Consider the following 13944-nt stretch of genomic DNA (forward strand, 5'->3'; position numbering starts at 1 on the left):
CAGCACTGTCGACGCCGACATCAGTTCAGTCTGCCTTTTCGAGCCCAGACCCTCATGTCCGGCCAGGTGCCCCGTGTGCATGGTTCCCTCCGGCGACCCCCACACGAGTATTTCCACCGTAGGCCTCCTCAGTGAGCAGGTGTCTTTCCCTTGGCAAGCCCCTGCCACCCCTAGGGTTAAAAATCTACCTTCGGCTGGTACCCTAGAGTTTCCCATATGCAGCCCACAGCGGGTCATATGTGTACTCTCTAAGTCCTCCCCACGGGTAGGCATCTTTGGCATTCCCTCACTGGGATATGCTTCCCAGTGTACCTTGGTAATCCTGTGTTAAATGGGAGTCCTACGGCCTTAAGTGGCGGGATCTCACACTTACGCAGGGCACTGGACGACAGCTGAGTGGCGCGGTTATATTGGAACCCCCATTCGTTAGTCACTAACGTACGTCGTAGTGACTGAACGAAAGGGAACGTCTCGGTTACGTATGTAACCCTCGTTCCCTGAGGAGGGAACGGAGACGTACGTTCCTCAGCCACGTCAGCTGTGCTGCTGGAACGCGGAGTTCAGATCTTGGCTCCGCAGCAGGTATATAATGCGATGTTGCCAGCGTACTTCCTTATATACCCACGCGGTGGGGCGGAGTTACGCATGCAAATTCCGCATGCCCATGGCATTGGCACGCCATTGGGCGCTGTTAAACACCTCGAAGGTAATTGGCTTCTAGGCGAAACCCCCATTCGTTAGTCACTAACGTACGTCTCCGTTCCCTCCTCAGGGAACGAGGGTTACATACGTAACCGAGACGTTTTCTCACGATCTCTACATAAACACGCGACCTGTTATCAAACAGCAGCACTAATTCAATTCTGTACCTTACACTCTTAAAAATAAAAGTTCTTAATTGGCATCAATGGTTCCATATTTTTAAAAATGTTCTTCTCACACTAAGAAAAAAAAAGTTATTTTAAGAACTGTTCACCGAAAGGGTCTTTGGGAAACCAAAAATGGTTCCTCATGGCATGAAACCCCTTTTTCGAACCTTTATTTTAAAGAGTGTTGCCTATGAGGAGCACTGTACTTCTGCTGTGGACTAATATTGAGTTTTGGTCAGAAGCTGTCCAACATGATAAATAAAAATCACAAACATGACACTTGTAAATAAGATATTAATACAGGTAATATGCACTCTCAGAAATAAAGGTACAAAAGCTGTCACTGGGGCGGTACCTTTTCAAAGGGTACACTTTTATTCCTTTTAGGTACTAATATGCACCATTTAGGTACAAAAGTGTGCCTTTTAAAAAAAGGTACCGCCCCAGTGACAGCTTTTGTACCTTTTTTTATGAGAGTGTAGATAAAATTTTATTTGATTTAATATGCATTTATTTCAAACAGATGAAAAATATTAAGGGGGTTAAATCCAAGGACCTCTATCTGAGGCTAAATTCAGCATATCAGAATGATTTCTGAAGGATCATAATCAAGAGACAAGAAATCTTAAAGGGGTGGTAAAACACATTCTTTTGAAGGCTTGACTGTGTTTGTGGGGTGCACTGTAACATGTGTTCATGCTTCGTTTAAAAAAAAATTGCCTTATTTTTCATATATTTGACCTTTATTCTACACTGCTCTGTCCCTCCTTGTAAAACGGTTTGATGCTTTCCGGGTTGTATGAAGCCAGTCCCTCAAAAATACGCAGTGGGCTCTGATTGGTTAGCTGGCCCAGTGTGTTGTGATTCGCTAAACGCCTAGTGCACGTATGTCGGAAACGTCACGCCCCTTACCGGAGACTGTGCTTGCTTTGGTCAGTGTTAGAAACAACGGCGTCAATAAAACCATGAGCCCGAATCAGACCCAGAACATTTGAGTGAAGATGATCGAGCAGAACCTGTTCAGTCCTCAAGAGTAAAGACTGCGGATCTATAATGATCGCTACTGAATGGCACTTTAACTTTTGTATTTTTAGAATGATTACAGCCAAATATCTGTCGCAAGAACTAACCCAAAACGAACACTAAGCACTGGCTTTAACTAGTAAGTTAGCCAAATCACACACAGAACCATGTTTAGCAAGCCTGTAGATAAACAATACATAAAAGCTCTAATCAAAGAATCATTTACACTAATGCCAGGTTCGCTGTTGAGATTTTAACGTTAGGTGTTCGTCGGATAACGTTAAGTATGAATGAGCTTTTAACAGACTGGTTTGCAGAACAGCGTTGTCATCTGTTTACTTCCTTGCTACAACCTATTACAGGAAAACACATCGATGAAAAATAAATCAGACTTACAGGTTGTGGCCCGTAAACAGCTTCTGTTTGTAAATCCAGCTTTTAGGACAAGCCGTTGTGCATATCCTGTATTGAACTCGCGAAGTTTGTGGAAGTTTGTGATGTCCTCCGTGAAATGTGCAGCGCGCACATCGTGCATCCACGCACCGGCAGTGTTTTTTTCACGCAGCTGACGTTGTGCAAATCTGGCATTGAAATCGCGAAGACGGTGGATGTTTTCCTCTGTTAGATGTGCTGCAGGAAGCCCCGCGCGCGCCTGTTCCCCGCTGACTCAAACACACGTGCATATAACATGTTTTATGTTAAACGCTCTGCAACGCACCACCGTCCCAAGGAAGGCTGAACAGAGCAAGTACCCCAGACCTGCAATCCGGATGAAAATAACAGCGTTTCCTCGGCATCGCGGCAACAACACTCCAGCCTAACTAACTTATACCACAACAGCGCCGCGATACAAAATGACCTCACCCCCCCTTATTTAATATTCTCGGAGGAGGGGTTTATGTAAATATTGAGCCTGTTGATGTCACCAACCCTGGAGGAATGTCTGTAGTCGCCTACTGGCCGTTTGCTGTAGTTCTTAGAAACTGATTTCTTTAAAAGCAAATATCTCCCTATGCTTTAAACTTTGAACGTTGTAACTTTGCAGATGTTGTTTATGCTCAAGCAGCAACATTACACGTTAGCTAAAGTTAGAATAGTGAAATCGTGGTTTACCACCCCTTTAATGATTCCAAAACTTTGGCCGGTAGTGTGTAATCACTGTAATGATAATGCTAGAACAGAAAAGAGCAAACAAACACACTCTAAAAACCTTTAATATGACCTTTTTGGTGAAACATTTTTACACTAAAATATATTGATTCAATTTTTTTTAAAGAAATCGCTTTTTAAGGATGGCTGGTAGGGACTACAACAAGCTTCTACCTGAGTTGGTGACTTCACAAACCCTAATATTCACATAAACCCTTACCCCGTGAACACGCAACCAAGGGGGTGAGGCCATGTTTGGCTGTTTAGAGAAGAGGAAGAGTTGTTGTTGTTGTAGAACACATTTGGGAGTTTTCTCAAGCTGTCGCATCCGTCTTTTCACATTTATTGCAATACAGTATGTAACACAAATGCAATAGCATGTCATAAAAGCAAGAGGACAAAGTTATAACTATAATTAACTTGCGGGTTCGAGTCTCAGGTCCGGCAGGAATAGTTGGTGGGGTGAGTGAATACCCAGCGCTCTCTTCCACCCTCAATACCACGACTGAGGTGAGACCCTTGAGCAAGGCACTGAACCCCCAACTGCTCCCCGGGCACCGCAGCAATATGGCTGCCCACTGCTCTGGGTGTGTGTTCACTACTGTGTGTGTGTTAAATGCAGGGCACAAATTCCAAGTATGGGTCACCACACTTGGCCATACGTCACTTCACCTTTTTACAACAGTTCCCACACGAGCAATTTAAAGATTATCATGACAGAATATGCTAATCAATGACTTGAAGAGTTAACGCCACATCAGCTACATAAATTCATCAACTAAAGCTTGGTACATACTCTGCAAGAACAAATAAATTTGTTCATTTTCTCGAGGTGGCAAGAACAAGAACAAAGTTTGGTCTTGCCAGTACATTCCATACTTCACGAGAAAAGCAGGTGCAGAACATCTCCGTTTCTCCGCATTAACCCCGCCCACTTTAAAATTCTGACCAATCACACAATAGTTCTCGGACACCCTCAAGAAAAAAGTTCTGCTCAGACGATAGGTTTGTTCGACTTGATACAGCGATGCGAAGACCGATCGGCAGCTGACTTGAAGCAGTGCATGCCGGTTAGAAATTTTGTCCGACTTGAGACAGCGCCGACTTCCACGATTGGCCAGATTCACTGCATGACAGCGATCACGTGTGTTTTGTGTTTATTCTAGACTAGAACCTTATCAGTTCCACTAATGCGCACAAATCTGTTTTTTATAACAGTAAAACCTCATTTCATGTAGTCATGTAGTGTTATATTGTCATGTTTATCAAAATAAAAATGATAAAAAACGTAGACCCCACTTCATTGATAGTGTAGGCTTATATGTTAAACTTTATTCTACAAACACACGCTGTATTAAGCAGTGCATAAAGTATTACATGACAATTATGTCTCTGAAATATCCGTGTATTGACAAATATTTATTTCACTTCAGCTGATAAAGTATGCAAACACAGCGCGAAAGCCGATTACGATATTATTTTACATGGCATACATGCATTCTTTATTTTTATTTTTATATGTGATTTTGTTTTAGTATTGTCTGCAAGTATGTCAAGAATTTAAGGTTCATTTACGTTTTCTGTGTTTTATTTATACCAGTTCTGACGGCAATGTGGCAATAAGGAAGCATGTAAAGACATGTTTGAAGACTTTGTCATTGAATAAATGCCCGTTAAAACGACTTGAGCCTTTTTTAAACCTTGAGGGGAGTAACAAACCATTCAGAATGTTGCATTCTACATGTTGTCACTTCTTAGTGAGTCTCTCCATCATTGTACGACTCCGGTTTGAACATAAAAGGCTGAACAGTTTCTGACATTTTCAGTGCGTGTCTGTGTGAGGTAAACACAAGCTCTTGAAGCTCCGCCCCATGAGCAGCAGCTCATTTGCATTTAAAGGGACACACAAAAACGGCACGTTTTTGCTCACCCTTAAAGCAGCACTAGGTAACTTTTCAACCTTTATAATATATTTTCAAACCTCTTGTGATGATACATCGACTTACAATAGGTTGAATGACACATCTGCCATAGCCTGACGGGGTCTGTGTTTCGTTTTTAATCATACTTTTAAACTTCGGGTTTCGGGTAGTAACCCGAGAAAAAAAAGAACTACAAAATTCGACTGCTTTACGGCATGTACGTCACTTCCACCACCACCCCCACTTCCTTAAATTCGGACGTGCGAGAAAAACTATAATTTGTTTGCCGAATGTTATAGTCATGGCCGAAGCAGCACAGAAAAATAAAAAAGCAAAGGTTTTGACGGAGGAAAGCAAAAAGAGGAAACGAGAAAGTGATCGGATTAAAGGCAGGACGAGGATCAACATTGGGCCAGCGTTTGCTCGTTGGCGTGAGCTGAAGGAGGAGGGGCTACATTCTTGCAAGTAAGTTAAATACATAAGACGTATAAAATCATATTTAAGGATACCTAACATGTCTGTGATATTGGTTTATTTGTCTTTCCTCAAGCTATAATGCAAATCAGATTCATCTAGGGTAGCTTGATATTACAATCAACAATCAAACCGTCTCCATTGACTTTGCATTGCGGGAGGCTGCCTCCTTGTCATTTCGGACTTATTACAAAAAACTGAACAATGTATAAAAGCTGATATGTGACAAAGTGAACTGCAAACAAGCTAAACAAAACCCAGAGGCAAAAACCCAGACGTTTTTATAAGCTGTTGACCCAAAAAACGAGCGCTACAGGTCATATTACACTGATAACTACGGCGACTAGAGGGGAATGTAATCAACGACAGGAAATATCATATATAAAACGGACATTTGGATATTTGACTTAACAGTGACAAAATGTTTACTGCACACATACACATATACTGAGACATACTGAGTGTCAGGATCCCAAAATTTACCCATTCATCCTGCTGAAGCTTCACTTCGTATTGCCTGTATCCACTTCTATCTTCTTAAACGCTCGTTTTTTTGGAACGACAGCTTATAAAAACTTATTTCTGTGTTTTTTAGCTTGTTTGCTGTACACATTGTCACATATCAGCTTTTATACATTGTTCTGTTTTTTGTTATAAGTCCGAAATGACAATGAGGCAGCCTCCCGCAATGCAAAGTCAATGGAGAGCGTTGGATTGTTTTCCCCCCCGGTGTGGGCGTGGCCTAAATACGCTCTGTCTCTATAGTTGTCATGTCAACAAATGCACGTGCGATGCATCCACTGATGTAGAATGACAGTTTACGACAGTAGTAGAGGACAATACTGTTTCTCAACTGTAGGGGGACCCCGAGAGCAAAAACTACCTAGTGCTGCTTTAAAAAGGGCCAATTTTAACATGCTATAATAAAAAAAATATCTGTGGGGTATTTTGAGCTGAAACTTCACATACAGTGTGTATGTGAAGTTTCAGCTCAAAATACCCCACAGATATTTTTTTTATAGCATGTTAAAATTGTCCCTTTTTAAGGGTGAGCAAAAACATGCCTGGGGACATCAGAAACATGAAGATCATGTTCAGAATGAACACACCAAAACTCGACAAAGAACAAGAAACAGTGGGGTATAAATTCTAGAGGGTAATAGGCAAACAAGACACACCTGGGAATGATCACAGAACTAATCAACTAAGGGGCTGTTTACACGACACTATTTTCAACTAAAAACGTAAGACTTTTTATTTGAGCAAAATTCCTAAAATCTAGATAGCACGTTGAACGTTTATGTGGCTGTCAACAAATAAGACGGTACATTTTATTTAAAATAAATATCTTTACAGTTTGGCTTTAATATTTGGCTTCCTTTAGAAATAGGCAGTAATAAACCTGGCGTCTTCCATGATCTGCTTGCTATCCAAAATGTTGAAGAGACCTGATTCAAGCTTTAATTTCCCTTTACTTGGATTAATAGATGAAGATTAAAAATAGGGCAAAGTTTGCACTTGATACTTACAAAATTGTACTCTGCAGTTGGGTCCTGTAACCTCAACTACATTAGGTTACGTGACAAACTCACAACTTCACGACAGTAACCATGGAACCAAAAGGTTAGATATGCCATAAAGTCACAATTTGCATTAAAAGAGTGAAGTGAAAGTGTAGGCAGTTAGTGTGGTTTTGAAATATATGTTTATATTCCAAATGTTACATAATAAAAAAAGGAGAACCTCGACTTAAAAAAAAACTATCCAGTGTGCAAATGTTGTATCAAAACTGGAAGATTTTAATTTAGAAATCTTTGTAATGCAATTTCCTCATTTCCCCTGGTATAAAGACAAAATGAGCTTTGTTCAAAATCTTATTGCTAGGGTTAATAAGGGTTATTGATTTTAATCAGACCAGGAATCTTGTGATACAATTCTCATATAACAATTCATATTTGAATCTCATAAGATGGCATATGATTGTGATTATTTTTCAGAGGTGGACAGTAACTAACTACATTTACTTGAGTACTGTACTTAAGTACACTTTTTGAGTATCTGTACTTTCCTTGAGTAGTATTTTTTCTGGAAACGTATGACTTTTACTTCACTACATTTAAAAGACAGATATCGTACTTTTTACTTCATTAGATTTCTATCAAGGCCCTCGAAGTAGAAAGTCGTAGCCGCTTTGAAAGACAGTGGATCATTTGTTTTCTTCTTTAAAACAGCCTATCAGTAATCACTCTTGTAGAATCACACGAAGTTCAATGATTTCCAAGTATTTTTTGAACACTAATCAATTGATGGCAAAATAGAAGGTGGCAGTTCCCAGACTCAGTGCGCGCAACCAAGGTCATACTTAAAAGTTAAAATTCAGAAGAGCAGACGTGGAAAAGTCTGAAAAAGTGCAACGACACGAAAGTGCACACAGAAAGCTGCCTCTCAGACGCCAGATCACAAGTACTGCATTTTAGTCTATTGAATCTACTAAAATCTTATTATAGTCAACTAAAACTAGATAGATGCCTAAAATGTTATAGTCAAAATACTATGACTAAAACTAAATCAAAATTTGCTGTCAAAATGAACACTGGTATGAAATATGGTTGGTCAAATGATTTTTATAGATTTACCCGCCAAGTTGCCATAGCCTTGTGGATACAGCACTAACGCATAGGTAACGTTCGACAATGATGTTAGTTAGCATGCAAAAACGTAGTGTGGCTAATAATGTTAACTGAAGTCCTTTCAGAAATGTTTTTTACATAATCCTGTCAAACAAACACAATGTAGAAACCTTTCTTTTCTAGTATGATTTTGACTTTGATAAGAGCTTTGTAACTTTTAAACAAGTATTTAAATGAGTTCAAGGTATGCTAGCATGTCAGATGGAGCATGACTGGTTTAAACCACCATGATGGAACAGCGTGCATTCATACAACAATGCAGCAATAATAAAATAATGCGTTTACTTTTACTTTTGATACTGAAGTACTTTTAAAAGCAAGTACTTCTGTACTTTTACTTAAGTAAAAATCTATCTTCACAACTTTCACTTGTAATGGAGTAATATTTAACCAATAGTACTTTTACTTTTACTCAAGTAATGAGTTGTGTACTTTGTCCACCTCTGTTATTTTTAGGCACCTGTGACAGAAGTACACTGCAAGAAAAACTTTTCGAAGTTGTAAATTACATTATTGGGCTACGCTTTACAATAAAATACTATTTCAGTGTTTCCACTTCCAAATTTGTTTCCAAAATGTTTTTTTCTGTTTAATTGTTTGTAAAATTAGTAGCAATTACAGTGAAAACTGTTTCTACAGCAAATATTTTTCACTTTCAGTTAACATACAGTTAACAAAATATATGTACAGCTCTGGAAAAAATTAAGAAATCAAAGCAAAATTTGCAGTTTCCCGATTTTCCCAAGTCCACTTGTGCGCTCGCACCAAACGCATCTTTCCGTGCTTACGGCCAAAGGAGTATACTTTGGAAATTGAAGTGTACCCTAGCCTTCACCCTTAGAGGACAAGGTGTTGGGCTGAAAACTGGATTCATCAGAGAATATCAGAATCAGGCAGACCCATCTTTGTGAAGGACGTATGACTCAAGCCAAGGTTATCCTGGAAGAAAACGTGCTTTCAATGACAATGTTCCCCAATTCAAAAGATTGTTTTTTTCCCACAAGACAATGCTCCATGCCACACAGCCAGGCCAACCAAGGTGTGGATGGAGGGCCAACAGATCAAGACCCTGTCATGGCCATCACAATATCCAGACATGAACCCCACTAAAAACTTCTGGAATGTGATCAAGAGGAAGCCATCAAACAAAACCAAGCTGCTTGAATTTTGGTCACAAGGCATCAGAGAAACCCAAGCCACTTTAATTTTTGCACCAACAGCAATGTGACGCACTGATAGGGAGCATGCCAAGACGCATACAAGCTGTGATGGGAAATCACGGTTATTCCACCAAGTATTGATTGCTGAACTATTCCTAAGTTAAAACATTAGTACCATGTTGTTTGGCATCAGTGAGATTTTGTATTTTATTTAACATTTTTATTCAACAAGGAGTAGAATGATTATAAAGAATTCAGAAGGATCATGTGACACTGAAGACTGGAGTAATGATATTGAAAATAAATGAATTACATTTTCAAATATATTAAAATAGAACAGTTATTTAATAATAATAGCATAATTTTTTAACTTATTAATTAATTTGAATAATTAATTAAGTTTGAATTGAGTTTTAAATATATATGTTTGAATGAGAGGAAGTGATCCTCTCACTACCTCTGCAAGGTTCTGTCTTACTCTCATTCCGTTTCTTTCATATCCTATCACAGCCTACAAGGACTTCTGTATGTTTAAACTCAAAAAGCATTATCTAAACTTCATGGTTAAATTATGACCCAACACATTTCCTGTTTTTCCAGTGGGAGGAGCCGTGTGAATATGTATATAAGAGATACAGTCAGAACATCACAGGACCGCTCAGACAGCAGCAAAACACGATCCACAAAGAAGAGACCCAGCCTATGAACAAGGTAAATGTTCTTATTCTCAATCTATTATTGACTTTAGACCTTGTCACATTATCCGTAATATCAAATGTTAAAGCAGATGGAAAAAGTTCCAAAACATTAAAAAACGTATTATATTATTTCACATAATATGTTCATGTCATGTGTGCAGATGGTTCCAGTGTTGATGTTACTCATGGCAGCTCTTGTAGCTGCAGACGAGCCACTGATGGATCTCTCAGACCCAGTAGAGTCTAATAGTGTCTCTGTCTCTGTGGTGCACTGTGATGCTTCTACTGTGTGTCCTGATAGAACAACGTGCTGTCGGAGTCCTTATGGACAGTGGACCTGCTGTATTTACCCAATGGTAAGTGAATCACAGTAAACTGTGTAACTGTTTAATAGTCTTACCTTTACTTATCTTTGTTTTTTCCTGCCCACTCCTTCAGGGTCAGTGCTGCAGAGATGGACTTCACTGCTGCCGTCATGGTTATCACTGTGATTCGACATCGACCCGATGTTTGAGTGGATGGTTGACACTGCCATCTTCTCCTCAACTGGCCTCCAAAGCGATCAAGAAAACTCAGGTATGTCAGTACTCTGTGTATATGACTGCAAAGTAAAGCAACCAGTCATGTTACAATGACCCGCATACTTGACAATCTTTACAAAAAATGTCATATGACTTCTAATACTGGTAAAAGACAAATTAAAGAAACATTACGAGTTCAAAAACATTCTATGTTTTCGATTATCATAAATAGTAATTTAAATTTCTCTCTCTGTTAAAATAAGCAATACTGCAAGGAATTCTGGATGGTTTAAAATCAGAAATGTGGTTTAGTTACTATTTTATACTATTCTATTCTGTTATGTTATGTTTATTAAGTTTAAAAATGTAAACGATCCATTCAGAGATTTGAACTTCTGGTTATGTGTTTACTAACATAATTCCTGTGAATGGAAATGAACAGGCTTTTGAAAGGCAGACCGAGACTGAGACCGTTCATTGTGAAGGAAATGTCTACTGCCCATCTGAGAAGTTCTGTTGCAAGACAGTATCTGGCCAGTGGGGATGCTGCAGCGGTAAAACACACTTCATGTGGCTGTATTAATCATGCCTAATCATCAAACTGAAATAAATGTAGATAACTAATATATTTATGATTTATGCAATGTGCGGTTTTGTATTTGCTCATATTATGTTATATTTCTATGTTTTTAGGGATGGTGTTGTAAGGAAACAACCCTGTGCATCCTATCAAAGACTGGCAAAGTGCAGGAGGCCTTCAAACTTCACTGTTACCCTTGAGGGAATAGATTAATCCTACATCCAAACTGAATAAATGAGAAATAAAAATTGATAGAATTACAGTCAAATGGATTTTTTTGAGTGATTGTATTTTTTATCATACATCCACATGGTATTTTGTCCATGAATTAATAGTTTATGAATAAATCTTTTAGGGGAAAAATGTGTACTCCACTTTCTTATGGTTTTGTTTACTGAAGTCTCCTCAGCTATGTCAAAGGGTCATGAAACCCCGTTTCTGCAGCCGTCAGATCTCACCGCAGTTTTGAAAAATGCTATACAAGTGGCCGTGGTTAAGCTACGGAGTGGAGGTGGATGAGAGGAGACTGAATGACAACACAGCAATGGCTAGGAGGACCTATTATGCCCCTTTTTAGAAGATGTAATATACAAATAATAATAAAATAAAAAGTCTCAGAATGTGTCTGTGAACTTTCAGCTCAAAATACCCCACAGATCAATTATACAATTTTTGACTTGGTTCTACGAGTCCACACCCCCACCAGAAGCCTTTGCTCAGCTAAGGAGAAAAGGAGGAAAAAATCCCTTTCCAGAACATTTTCATTCAACGTTCCCAGCTGGTGGAACGATCTTCCCACCGTCATCCGAAACGCAGAATCATTGACAACATTCAAAAGTCAACTTAAAACTCATCTCTTCCGTGAGCACTGAACCTTATAAAAAATATATATTTTCCTCTTTCTTCCCTTTTCCCCTCCATACTCTAGCCTGTGCTACACTGAGCAATGTACACGGACACAGTATTTCAGGCACTTGTTGCGCTTACTCGATTCTTCATGACCAATCGCTTCCTGTACTCCCAAGTTGTAAGTCACTTTGGATAAAAGCGTCTGCTAAATGCATAAATGTAAATACCATATTGTAAAGGCCCAATGCCACAAAAGCATGTTTATCAAAATTAAGCTTAATCAAAAATTAATGTTAAACATAAAATATTTAAACACTTTTGTCAGTGGTAGGAAAATACCACTGATATTCTTTTATTATGCTTCAAAACAAAAATTACAACAATACTGCCAGGGGTTAAAAGAAAATAAATCTTAAATAAACATATAAAAGATTGACAATACTCAAATAAACAACCTTGGTTGAAAAAAAAGAACATAAACTAATGGTCTTTATATAGCTTTCCTGTTCTTATTGGAAAATAAATATAATTAAATATGCCTAATTTTGAACAATGTTATTATACTTTAAATAACCAAAGGTTGCAAAGAACAAAAAAAGCATCCCTCACAATGTTTTTCTTAAACTTACAAAGAAAATGTTAAACGTGATGAAAATGTTTATGTGATGAGAATGTTATCTTTTGTGTATAAAAAATAAAACAAAACATACAAAAATGCTTATGAAGTAATATATTATTTCTGTCAGGACCACTATCGTCAAAGATGATTGACTATTAGCATAGTTTGGATTGGCCGTATGGTTCTGTTCTGGGCAAAAACCCTACTTTACGCTTCAAAACTGCTCTTCAGAATCCTATGGGTGACGTCACGGACACCACGTACATATTTTTTTACAGTCTATGAATGAATCGCACAGTGTGCTGTGCACCCGGCTTTAAAACTTACCAAAGATCCCAGAACTCAGCAATGAGTGGATTCTAATCCATTGCTTTCAAGAAATCAACAAACATGTCTGTGATTGGCTACATTACTCACTGAAGCGAAAACATGTTGGAAATTGAATAATTTGACGAGCGCAAATACAGATACTCACTGGATCTTTTGCCAACTCTTTTCGCTAATAATATGCTATTATTACGAAGAAAAGAGATCCTAGACCAGCAGTTATGGGCAGCTTTTCCCTCTGAAAGCAATTAGTAGCAGAAGCAGCACAGGCAGTGGTTTGGGTGAGACAATTACACGCTATTATCAAGTCCGTCTCCCTCGGTCCGGAGGGAGCACAGGGAGGTCCTGGTGTTGTGCATTTTTCGTGGCATTCACGCTGAAAAACAATGCCGCCTCTCAGTCTTTTGCCACTCAGTGGGCAAAACCGCAGTCACTCCGGCCGACGGTGACGTCACGTGCATACCCTCTATAGAAACAGAGCAGCAAGCCACGCCAGGGAGGAGCTGGAGAACACATTAGTAGAAGGACCAGGAAACCACCAAGGTGGAGCAGGCCACTTCCATACTGACTTCCATGATATAGAAAAAAATACGTCAATGGGGCCCATTAAATGTCTGGTTACCAACATTCTTTGAAAACAGTTTTGAAATAACTTGAGGGTGAGTAAATGATGACAGAATATTCATTTTTGGGAGAACTATCCCTTTAACATTGAAACACTCTATGGAGCATGTGGTGGCTGCTTCATCCGACAGAGCTTCTTCCACAAGCTTTTAGCTGCTTTATTTTTAACTAACCACCAGATGGTGCTGTTTTCGACACTAGAAGCTTTACTACCAGAAAAGTCAGGCGAAAGCCTCATCAATGGTAAAAAAAAAAAACACACTTCAAAATAAAAGCCATAGAACGCGGAACATCCAAAACACGGGAAACAGTGACATAAGCTTTTACCAGTATTGATTGACTGGATTAAATAAAGGTAAACCTGTAACTACCTCTACATAAAGGAACAACACCAGAATGACTGGGACAGAATAGACTATAAGAAAAAAATATTCAGGGG

Source organism: Gobio gobio, assembly GCF_949357685.1.
Source record: "Gobio gobio genome assembly, chromosome: 11".
In the NCBI taxonomy this organism is placed as follows: Eukaryota; Metazoa; Chordata; class Actinopteri; order Cypriniformes; family Gobionidae; genus Gobio; species Gobio gobio.